At 36.8% G+C, this 12,585-nt stretch overlaps 1 protein-coding gene across 7 annotated transcripts in view; it reads left to right on the top strand.

Moving 5' to 3' along the window:
- The window catches only part of LOC139965308 (copine-3-like), a 105,909-nt gene that overhangs the window by 36,729 nt on the left and 56,595 nt on the right, over positions 1-12,585 (top strand). The gene's annotated exons all lie outside the window — the stretch shown is intronic.

Genomic DNA, 12,585 nt, shown 5'->3' with positions numbered 1-12,585 from the left:
CTTTTTTCTTTTTAGGAATTTCAAATCTATATTATTTTTAATATTATTCCTTCGTTTATATATATATATATATTTTTTATATTAATATTTAAGCTGTGTCAAATTTATTCTTCATATTAATATTTTAAGGGTTTTGTCATTTTGTTGTCATTGTAAAGCGCTCTTGAACATGCTTAAGCATGAAAAGAGCGCTATATAAATTTGGTAAATAATAATACTGTAATAATAATCAATGTTGGTCAAATTGTAAAAGCCATATAAGATCCTAATAATCAGACAAAATTCCCATCTTTCGTTGAAATGAAGGTCTCCCCCCCTCATTATGCATGTATCTACTCAGTACAGTAATGATACAACAATAGCATGTTCATCCACACAAGATGAATGCTTTTACATACATACATAATCTGTATACAGTGAAAGCATTGGGTCTTTTCTTTATGTACGTAACGCATATTACACATAAAGTACACACATAAATAGCAATGAAAATGCATAATTATGTCATCTATTTGTTTATAATGGAGATTTTTCAGTGTCAAGATCGGTCATGTTAGTCGAAATAATTTGGAGAACATCAGTTAAAATCGTAAGCAAATATGTAAAAAAAAACTGTGTGTGTTTACAATCAATCAATCAAACAGCTGTTTGATCAGAAAGCCAGCTGAATCAATAAGTCTGCATATTTTACCCATGTGTAATCCACACAGATATTTTAATGTTTTCCTCATTACAATTTTTTTTTTTTTTTTCCTCGTACAAAATATGTGTACAGTTTTATAGGGCGGGTTGTTTGTGTACATGGTTCTAATTTACAGTATTAAGAATTTCTGTTTCCGTATTTTGTGTGTGTGTGTGCTGGTTGAATTCATTATGATTACTGCAAAGGTTTTGGGACACTTGCATTTACTTCACTCCTCTCTTACCTGTCTCCTACAACACTAACGCACATTTCCTAGTCCAGAAGGAAGAGAGAGTGCGTGATGACCTGTGGGAGAGGTCACCGGGGGCGCAGTGTTAAAATGATACCAGTGGCGTCTAGCTAGCTAAGAATGTGTGTTGTAGGAGACAGGTAAGTATCGTCGTTCGTAAATACCCAAACCAGTGAGTTTTGGGATTTCCATGGAATGTTTTGGAACTCTTTTTTCTAAAATGGAGCATTTAAGAATTTCTTTGGGAATAATTGTTTATCTCCAAAGATAGTACATAGTAGATGCAGAAGTTATGATTTTCAAGACCAAGATGCAGGTCTCTGTTTTAGACTTTGGTATTAACTCTGTGTATTGCTTCCATGCAACTCCTTCCCCCTAAAAAATATGTTTGAGAAAGTTTTGGAATCTGTTTTTGCAAAAAGGAATAGGTCATAACTGCTCAATTTTGAGCCAGAATTCACAGTTGAAGAGCATTTATTTAGCGAAGCTTTATAGATTTCAAAAATTGATCTGTGCTCAAACGGTGAACGACCAAACGGGCCAGCTTTGCTCTCATTTTAAAACTCTCCAAAGTTATGCCCTCGACAGCTGTTCGTCTGTCAATATCATTTCTAGTATCTTCTCGTTATTTTGCTCTTAACATTTCGTTCGAGGTACTTCAACGTTTCGTTTTAGTCTGCACTGTTTGTACAGTTTTTAGCCCGAAATTTCAAATGTTTTGCAAAACATACCATTAGTCCCGCTTGCACGGTTCCTTACGCTCTTGTACGTTCATAATCTAAACAGTATTCTCGAATCTGGACAACAACTAACAGTGACTGATATTCATTTTGGGAGAATCACAGCTGCGTATGAAGTGAACCAAAAAAAAATAATATCTTGCAAGAGAGGGTGACAAATTGCTAATATAAACAAAAAGAAAACCGAAAGACCAGTTTTATTGTTTGGAAATTAGCTAGAACTCCATTCTTGCATGCTCTCTCTCCACCTCTCACTCTCTCTCTCTCTCACTGTCTTTACCAAGAATGATGTATCTGTCAAAAAGTTTTAAAGCCCAGGGGATTAACTCATGAAACATGCATAAAGCTAATATTGCAGTTTCTCTGGAAAAGTCTCAGAGCTCATGGTAAAATCATTTGTTTGACAAATTGTTTGGAGAGCTAAAAAGAAAATGGCGGTCTTTTTATCCGAAATCTGACTACATCGGCTCGTGAGTCGAGAGGTGTCAAGTCTATTAAAACAGAAGACGGGCGGCTAACGCCCCGGTCAGAGAATGACGTCAAAAGACAATCTGCGAGTCGGTAAGGTGTCGGCGAAAGGTGTATATGATAATTTGAAACCATGTATGAGTCATTTGAATGCAAACTCCAATTACAATATGATTTGACAGATCAATGGATTCAGACTACCTACCTCATCTTGACCCCTTTTATTGCTATTTTTAGTCGTTTATTCGTTCCCAGAGGCTTGTTTACCTATATGCAAACAGCGTGCAAAGTGTTAAGAACAGTTAAATATAGACTCTCATGTTAAATATACTATACAGTAGTTGCTACGTGTATCTAATCAAAGCAATCTCAAATTTAGTGCATGGAACAAATATATTATTCTCCACGATGCGATACTAAACTGTGAATTGTGTCCGTTTAGGGTGTTTAATCCATTTGACGCAAACATGCATGAATGCAGTGTTGGTGTTAAGGTGCGAATCACCTTGAAGGATGTTTATAATCAGAGTACCGATTATTAGGTATATTAGGTATTTTCAGCTGTGCAGATCTAGACTCATTACTTTTCCATTATCTTTCAGTGTGAAGGTCCCTTTTGTAGGGCCTTCAAGGTGTGTCGTAAATTAAAGCAATAATTGTGTATCTTCCAAGGAGCATACCGAATGTGGTCTGTGAACTGGCAATAGTTTAGAACTCACTTTTGATTTGCATAAGATTTTAATGGGTCATTCCTTCCAAAGAAAAATATGGGATATAGAAATAAGCCGTACTTCTAGAAGTAATACGTATAGACTGCTAGCTTACGGCTTTAACGATCTACAACATATGTGAATTAAAGTACAAGTCATCTTTTAAATGAAGTTATCATAAAATTTCTTCTAGCTTTGGATATCAAAAACTGACATGTTTCTTAATTGATTTTGACTGTCCCATGCCCCGCATTCTACTATTAACCATACATTGCTAGAAGAGATTGATATTCATCGGAAAAGTTTAGAAGGAAATATATGAAAGAAGAGGAAGTGAGCCATGACCCTGAAGAGGAAGCTAGGTCAGGAGAAGGCAGTGTGTATAAAGGTTACCAGTTTTCCTATTCCTAGGTATGAGCTGTTTATAGTATTCCTCGCTTAATTGTATTATTGATAAATCCGGTAATATTGGGGATTATAGATGGATCGTCTTCCTGATAAGATAGTTTAACCTTCTTTTTATGGCCGGTTTATATACTTTCCATTTTAATGCAGTCTGATTTTTATCAACACAGACTTGAGGCTGCTCATTCATATTAAACAGATAGCATATTAATTGGTTGAATGCATGCATGCACTCCAAGTTTTAGTACAGTGTGTTAATTGTGTGTAGACCTATATGCACGAGAGGCCAATCTGTGTCGGAGAAATATGTGTCATGTACCATATGGAACTAGCAGAGCATATATATATATATTTCAATTCCATAATTCTCCCAAAACCCCAGCTAACGGATTTATCGCTCGATTCGCATAGATGTAATTTTGGTTTTAAATCCCTCTTAAATTCCCTCAACGTAATGTGCAATCTTTCCTTTAATTGTTTGTGTTTTTGAACCTTCTTTAGTTTATTTTATAATTTATGTATTAGTCATCATAACCCACATTCAAACTCAAAGAACCCACTAATGTTTTATACACCGAGTGATTGAACTTTAGAACCGGTCGTGCAGGGTAATACATACATGATCTTACGGCTCTATTTTCCAGACGATATCGGCAGGCGAATCAATGATAATTTCAGGCAAAACCAACCTTCTGTCGTAGTACTTATGAGAATAAATCATTTTCTTGGGAATTTGTCAGTGCGACGTGCAGTGTGTAAGCAATTTTAATGAGGAAAAGTGGTATGGACATATTTAACATAAAGAAACTGTTAAAGGTTACGGTATATACTCTGTGAGTGAACGTGTTCCTGTAAATTTCTGAACTTAAAATGCTGGCTGTATCCACAACTAATTATACTAAAACCAATATAGTTTTAAAACAAGTTTTAATTGAAGTTTGACTCTTAGGAGTTTTGTGGTTAAGGCAGGAAGACAATGATAAGTGGATATATTTGTGTTAGTTGTTGTTAAATTATTTCTTGAATATGAACCAAAAGCTTGGACACCACCCACTACGTAGTGAGAGTGTTGTGGTCGAGTGCTTTACGGCAAGATGGACTGGCGATCAAAGGATTGCAGGTTCGAGGCCTGGCTAGGTCATTACGTTGTGTCCTTGGGCAAGGCACTTAAACCTCCATTGCCTCTCTTTACCCAGACCTTTGTATAAATACAGTCCTGGGAGGTAACTTGTAAATATAGTTGTGTGCGCTGGTTTGTGGCTGCACCATATGGAAAGTTTCCCAGGGCACCTTGGCCTTGAACACGACTGTAAAACTTCAACTTTAAACGGTCCGGTTTGCAGTGTAAAATATGATCAGATCGCACAAATAGACTATAGAATCCAGGACAGATTTGGAATGTAATTGCAGCTCGGGCTTGACCAATGATCAGCTTTGTTGCTTGTTAAATAACGTGAGTCAATTCGACATAAGTGTGGCAGGTATTAACAGCAGGGCTTCACATGACACGGCTCATAGTTTTGCGTTATTTCACTTATATTAGAAACAATCATCACCTTCATGGTGATCGTGAGCTCGTAGGGTCTGATTTCGAGCATGGGGTGTAATGTGACATTCAGACGTTCAAAATTAATTGGCCTTGTTTCGATGCTGAAAAAGGAGCACACGGTCTGCTCTGTTATGTAATCGACCTCATAGGCCATAGTTTATCATTAACCTACAGTGTGCTAGCCTCCGCTTAGGATCTTAATTCTTACACTGCCATTTAAAAATCTTAAACGAACTTAATATTTCACTTGTACGTACAAAACTGATAGATGTACTACACCCCCTCTCTGACCTGTCCCTCTCCACAATTGCACTTTCTCATCTACCGAAGAGATACAAAGTGGTTACGTTTTAGTAATGAACCCCCTGTACTCTATATTGACACACTCTCTGGTCCACTTCCTGCCAAACTGTACCATATGTGAGGTCCACCTCTTAAGTAAATTCAATTACATTTTGAATTTCTACTTTAGTACTGGGTTTGTTCTTTTGGTCCATTCAATTTACATTGGAAACAACTTCGGCCCACATGGACATATGTACAGTATACTGTTGAAGTACTGCTTGGGGTATACACAGGTTCTGTATATAGTGCATTTTCACTCCTGAAATGTAGTAATTCACCCAAGTGCAAAGTGCATTGTTCCGTAATTGCTACAGAATCTTTGTTTGTGTACAATGCCGTACAACCATTGGATACAATCGGTCAGCTTATAACTTAAATAAAAATTACCTACCTGTTTTCCATGCTAGCCATTGCTAGGCTTCATGAAACTAGTGCAGTTGTGCTACCACTGTATGAATTAATATGCTATATAGTTTGCTTTGGGCTGTCACAAAAAGTAACATAAAACCAACAGTGATTCAGCTGGCTCTAACCTTTCGACATAACTTAAAATAAAACTGTGAAGGTCATCAGTATTGCCCTTCCCCCTTGATGAGACCCCTCCTCTCCCCCTCCTCTCCCCCTCCTCTCCCCCTTCCATTTCCTTCCCCTAGTGTCTCCCTTCTTAGTATGTTAGAAAGTCAAATATTTCTACAGGCAACTTTCTTTACCATTATACTGATATATTAAATTGCCCAAATATACTTTAAATATGCCAAACATGTCTGGAAATCATCGAGATATACAGAACAACCACAAAAGTACTTTTGAAAGCTCTTCGGAATCCTCTTAGGAGTACTGTAATTGGGACCAGTTAATGTTCGTATTCCTAAACCCCCTTTTCCCAAAAAATTCAAGCATACAGAACATGAACTTTTACAGTGCGATTAGTTGTTCATTCACCCGGCCAATTTATCTGTCAGACGTCAACTACTTACAAGTCACAGATCAATCTTTTTCGCAGAAACATTATGGTAACCCTGGCCTGGGTTTTGATAGCAATTACCGCTTCATTGCCGTATCACAGTAGGTATGATCGAGAGGTCAAAACATGCCATGAATGAAATCATACAGCTTAGGTAATATTTTCAGCAGCTTTGCTAGCAATTTGTTTTCCAGGAAGCCATGGACAGAGATCGATATATTGTGAAAAGTTAGGCGTTGTTAAAACTGTTTCTTGAAATATGAACCAGAATTTTGGAACCACTAGCTACTGTGGTAGACGGCATGATTCAATATATGTGGCAAAGTGTTTGTGAGGTAATATATCTAAAAAAACACAGCTAATGTGACTTCACGCTTCATACACCTGTCTGCCCACAACTGTGGCACACTTATAGCTTTGTCAAGTAGGACCAGAACTATTTGATATAAACCTTCACTTCAAGTAGTAGATTTTCACATTCCTCATCTACATGCATGTCATGTGAATCCAAACTTAACAGCTTGGTATTAACAGAATGTGTGTTTTAGAGTGTTTGGATCCCCTATGGTAGATCACTGTAGGTATGGTACAGTGAGAGTGCAAAGGTCTTCAGGTGACAGGTAAGTTTGTTGCTCGTTAATACTAAATTAACGAGGTGAGTTTTTTTTTGTATCCTTCTAGATATTAGCTATTTAACAGCAGTACAGATACTATTGATTTTTCTTATAATACTATGGTTGGTTAGTCTATGTACATATCTTTAAATCCTGAATAAAATGGCCGTATTGCTAAGTGCCACAGGGCCCCCGGCAACAATCTTGGATATCGCAAACTGCATCCTTCGTCGTTATGGACATGACAGCCATTCTGCACGAATCATTGTTAATGTTTTTGATGTTGCAGGTTTTTAACATGAATCACAGTTAGTCTTCGTGCTTGTACCGATGCTTTGAACATGCGGTGGGCTGACTGTGTACATGTATGTATGATAAATATTGTATATATACCCCACTGCTGGTCTATACAGTGTCGGTGTTCCCAGTATTTAGCGGTATGCACCCTCCCACAGTGCCTCAAATCAATCAAACCAGTTGGAGACGCATCTCTATCGTGATCACGAGCCATTACAGTACCACCGCACATGAACCTTTGTACCTCATTAATGTGCAGGCCGGCCGGGAATGACATAATCAAAAATAAAAAGACACTATTACAATACTTTTGAGAATTTTTGAGAAGACATTGCCTAATTAAACGATTCATTTTAAAGATTTACATCACGATGAAACATGTTATCGTACGGCAATATTGAAGGAAGGAATATGGATAGCATCGGGCATGTTGCATCATGTGCGGGGTAGAGGATGCAGATTGCTCAGTGCACGTATTACACAATTCTGTAGACTAGCTGTACGTTATTTGGTTATTGTACATATCGCTATATTAGTACTTCTGTATTTGTTCTTTATAGAGAGTATTCTACAGTTAGAATAGTTATGATTTCACTATAGATTCTCAAACCTGGAGGTACATGGTTTAAATTTTGCTTTTAAAAGGCAAAGGGCTGATTGCTTACAAGGGGAAGAACTGTGAGGGGCTGGTGATAGTGGGGGTTGGGAGGGAAGGAGAAGGGAGAGGTTGAGGTCACAATATACTAAATAACAATATTAACACAGAAAAGTAGTATATGTATTTGCATGGTGCTTATGTTTGGCAAAGGTTAACAGCAAATTATGTTTCTTATGATCACATTTTTCATCAATATACAGTAGCTTCATTTGGTTTGTTTTCAACCACACCTGGAATTTTGAATCAAGAACTGCAAAACAATTATTGTTGGTGGATTTGTTCATTTAAGCTTCTGAAGATTTATAGGAGATCCTTCGAGATGGGTTTTCCTTCACCATCAGTCAAACAAGAACATATTCTAAGCTCCTTTAAAGCAGTATGCAAGGTTTCGTTTAGTTTCAAGAATCACACTACCACAGGTACACAAAGTTTGACAGTAACACTAAAGAACATATTCTTAGCTCTTTTAAAGCAACATGCCAGGTTTCTTTAGTTTCAAGAATCAGACTACTCTGAGAGGAATGAAATAACCCTCATGCAATGAACATATGTGTGGTGTATATCAGTACTAATTAACTCATCCAATATTCAATCAGTTCTCCAATGTTTGGTCTATTATAAAATTTGTCTACTTGTGGCATCCTCTGCCATCCTTCGAGCTTAAACCGGTGTGGTTTTTATTCTTGCGCAGGGAATTAGCCAGATAAGATATCTGTGTAGGTGCCGCACGCAGTGCACGTCCGTCCATTCAATATCCCCCTACAGTTAGGATTACATCAACCGGTAATCTTATCCAGGTAAATTGTGTCCTGCGAAAACAAATTCAAACGTGTGGGAAAGATATGGCTTCCAAAGCCATGCTGTGATCGTTCGAATGTCTATCATTCCACACGATACGATGTGTAGTGATATCGGCATGCTAATATCCTTTACCCTGCACAGCTGAATCTTAATGGCTCCTAGTACAGTAGAGGGATATGTTATGGTTTGCTTGAATTAAAATGCAGTAATGAACGAAATGGGGTGTACACTATCGCAGAACCGCTCTCCCGAGGGTCTACGGCTTAGATATATAGCTCGGCTGTTATTTCGCTGACCTGGAAACGAACCGTTTAATTAAGTTAATTACGATACCGCGGGGAATTTAATAGCAATTAAGAGCACATTTGTCAGTCGAACCGTTTCAAATAATCGTGTTAGCTAAAGATAACTGGGATAGAAGATGGTCTTAATTGTACGTATTATTTATAATCATATGAAAATAACACGGTTTATAAACATATGATATGCATAAATGCATATTCATAGAACTGAATATGAAATGAAATATCATCCCTGTGAAAAGGCTGCGATGCCTGTGTACTTGCTGAATTAAGCAATATATACACACTATTATCTACTACTAATCTGCTTAAGGAATTTCAGACGGCTCGTCGCTCAAGTGTTAAATCTGTTACGTACAGCCTCTCATACTGAGCTTGTATGTTCAAGTACAGGCAAAATTCTTTCAACTTGAGCTAGGCTTAAAGGAGTTGACATTTTTCAATTCCTTTTATTTAATAGTCATTGAGAGACAGTACATACTCCTTAAGTACGAGTATTCCATTCCATTTTGTTCTTAGAAGTCTTGGTACAAGTGGGTAAATACTTGATTAAATCAACTTGAAATATAATGTTTGATGTGTGTTTTGTAATTCATAGCTGAAGACACATCATTACTGAACAATTATGTTGGGATCATATCATTAGGATTAATTCTTCATTTCATAATTTTCCAACATTTTCTTTTCTCAAAGGCACACAATATTTATCTTTTCGTGGTTAAATTACAAGTAATTGACTGTATATCTGAAGCATCTTATTTGTCATTTTGAATTATGATTATAAATTGTAATTAGGAGTTGATATTTTTTCTAAATCGATTTACATATAGTCCGTCTAGTAGAAGCTGCTTTCAAGAATTGCAAATTGTCATCTACTTTAATAACGGGTACCAGCTATACTCCCTTCTTCTTTACCCTGAAGCATGTAATTATGTTCTCGAGAGAAGGACAAGAACAAAAAAAGGAAGAAATGGAAAGGTATCCATAAAACACCAAGAAGGAGTTTGGTACTAAGACAAGGAGGAATAATAAACAAAAGAGCGGTTAAAAAAACTGATGTCCAAAAATTACCGCACGATGCAAACAGCTGCTTGAAAGCAACTGTGGAGCTGAGTGAATGCCTCAGATTCCTGCAGGTAGCTAGCCTTACAACCGATCAGCTCCCCACGTAAAAAAGTCAGCCGACTGTTCTGTTTGTTTATTAAATAACTTTGAGGTTTCAGTACGAACTGCATCACTCAATTTTAACGTCCTCTTTATAAAGTACCAAGGAGTGCTTTATTTGACATGTAGGGTTGCCATACTTCCAGATATTGTTCACATGTCCTCCTGTTTTGCCATCTAATGTGAGTGTCCAGGTCAGGAGGGTAGGAAGCTTCCAAAGAGTGGGGGGGGCACAACATCAGAGGGGCACTTTCTCATTCCACAACCACCACTCATTATGCTATAAACCGATACACACCGGCCATATCACTTAAATATATATGATGTGTTAGTTTGCTATCAATACTATTTATTGACATTATTTTCATTAACCGTGCTGCAAAAAGATATGGGATGCCATTTAAAATATAGCATGTACAGACTAAAAATAAATAACTAAAATAATATATGAAAATTAACAAAGGCTTCAGATATCGAAAAGACAGTCCTTCATCAAAGGGGCACATTTTATTTGTCAGTAGGGCACATTTGCTATTTTGGAAAAAAGTGGGGGCACATGCACCCAGTGCCCCCCACCCCGGCTCCTACCCCCCTGGTCCAGGTGGATTTTCAAAATTTTAAAACATTTCTGGATTTATTTGGTGCCTCCGACAAAAAATTTCTCTGAAGTAAATTGCTCTTCTTAATTACTAAGTATTCCAATTATGACTAAGAGCTTGGGCAACATGACAATAGTTATAAGTAGTCCTTCAAGCATTATAACGTACCTTACATTTTCAGCGACAATTCTGGTATGATTTTCATGTATCCTTCAATTTCTGTTTTTTTTTTAACCTCAGAAATGGGAGGTATAAACGTTCAAGTCATAGATTCATCCCCTGGAGCAAGACATAAAAGTTTTTAGATAAAAAAAATAAAAAAATATGGTAACCATACTTTAATGAAATTTTAGTTCTCCTGTTATCTGCATATCAGTGAAGTTACTCCATTTTTCTACACCTGCAATTGAGCTGTATTCATTCCCTTGCAAGTGAACCATAATCCCATACTTTTTCACTGCACCTGCATGTGGGCTGTATGCACAACATATTTTCAACAACCTTGCTGGCGGTTTGCAATTATTGCAGACCGCCAGAAAAACAGAAACATTCTTTGATTATCAATAAGAACAACTAGACTTCATGCCCACCGTGATATATGACTGACTGCAGTAAAGTAAATACTGAAGTTATGCCTTAGAACTTTGAATATTGCTGTATCTGTTGCAGGTGTTTTTGCTACCCACGAGTTTAATAGTCAGTCCCTTGCAAAACGTCATGCTGTCTTTATAATGACGTTTGTAGTCAATCTTGACATGGCAGTGGTTGTGTTGAGTAGTTCCAGTATTAAAGGAGGGTTATTTTTAAGGAAATATGTATTGCCTGGGTAGTGTGAACCTGATTCACAATAGCTCCCAATGGAGACTTGGACAAGTCTATACATACACCTGCATAGATGACCATTTCTTGCATTGACCTTTATGCTAAGTTATAGCTTGGACAAATATCATGAGGGAGGCAGCATTTCCTCCTTATAGGGAGGCAACTGAAAGTTGCATCCATGTGAAAAACTTAAGAGACAGTTAATCACGAAATTGAAAAAATTTAATGAATTCAAAAGTTAGAACATATATGCATATCCAGTACTGTTGACAAATATTGAGTCAAACATGTTTGACACATATATGCATCCTACCATTAAGTTCTGTCTGCATTCAGTTTTCCCTCCTTCCTCATCTTATTCAACTTGAAATGTTGTGTACTTTTCAAAGGTGAATTAAAAGCCCCCACAATTTTTTTTTTTTTTTAAACGTTGCCATAGCACCTCCAATTGCAACGTACAGTACTACTTTCTGTTGCTACTTTTTATAGAACTGCAAATCAATGAAGTCCGTAGCTAGTTTATCTGTTACTACTATTTAATAGGATTTGCCTGTCATTATTGGATTACTAAGTTGCCTAGCCTTGACGAAGCTGCAACTCTCGCAAAAACCTACCTCCATATCATGTGCAAAAGCATAAACAAATCTATAAAAATAAAAAAAAATAGAGAAACTAAGATAGGTGTAATCAGACTCTGAAATATTTCAGAAGCTAAAATCAGCTGTACGTGTATTAATGAAGGTATAGCGGTTGATGAAGTTAAGTTTTTTTGATTTTCTCCTCTGTTTTCCATTTAGCATTTTGCTTCCTTTTTTTCCCGCCTTTTTTTTCCCTGCCACTGCATGTAACATTAATTCTGATTGGTTTTGAGTGTATGCATGTAACACTAATTCTGATTGGTTTTAAGCATATAATCTGCAGTATTTCACTAACTCTATTGTTACAGTATATTTTGTTATGTACAAGTTCCAAGGGTTCACATGATTATGTCGTCACAGATTTATTTGCTCACACTTACGTCGGAGATCTACGTTAAACCCAACATTATTATTATTTTTTTCCATACGTGAATGATTCTAGTAAAGGTATAGGTATATTGTTAAGCTATAATCTACAGTAATGTTTCATAGTAATGTAAAGTACAGTAGTCAATTGAACACTTTCAGTAAGTCTGGAGATTTTGCATAATGATTTATGCACTACAGTAGTATGCAG

The sequence above is a fragment of the Apostichopus japonicus genome, chromosome 3 (genome assembly GCF_037975245.1).
Source record: "Apostichopus japonicus isolate 1M-3 chromosome 3, ASM3797524v1, whole genome shotgun sequence".
Lineage (NCBI taxonomy): Eukaryota > Metazoa > Echinodermata > Holothuroidea > Aspidochirotida > Stichopodidae > Apostichopus > Apostichopus japonicus.
The sequence above is the reverse complement of the archived record's forward strand: the minus strand, read 5'-3'. Positions and strand labels throughout refer to the sequence as shown.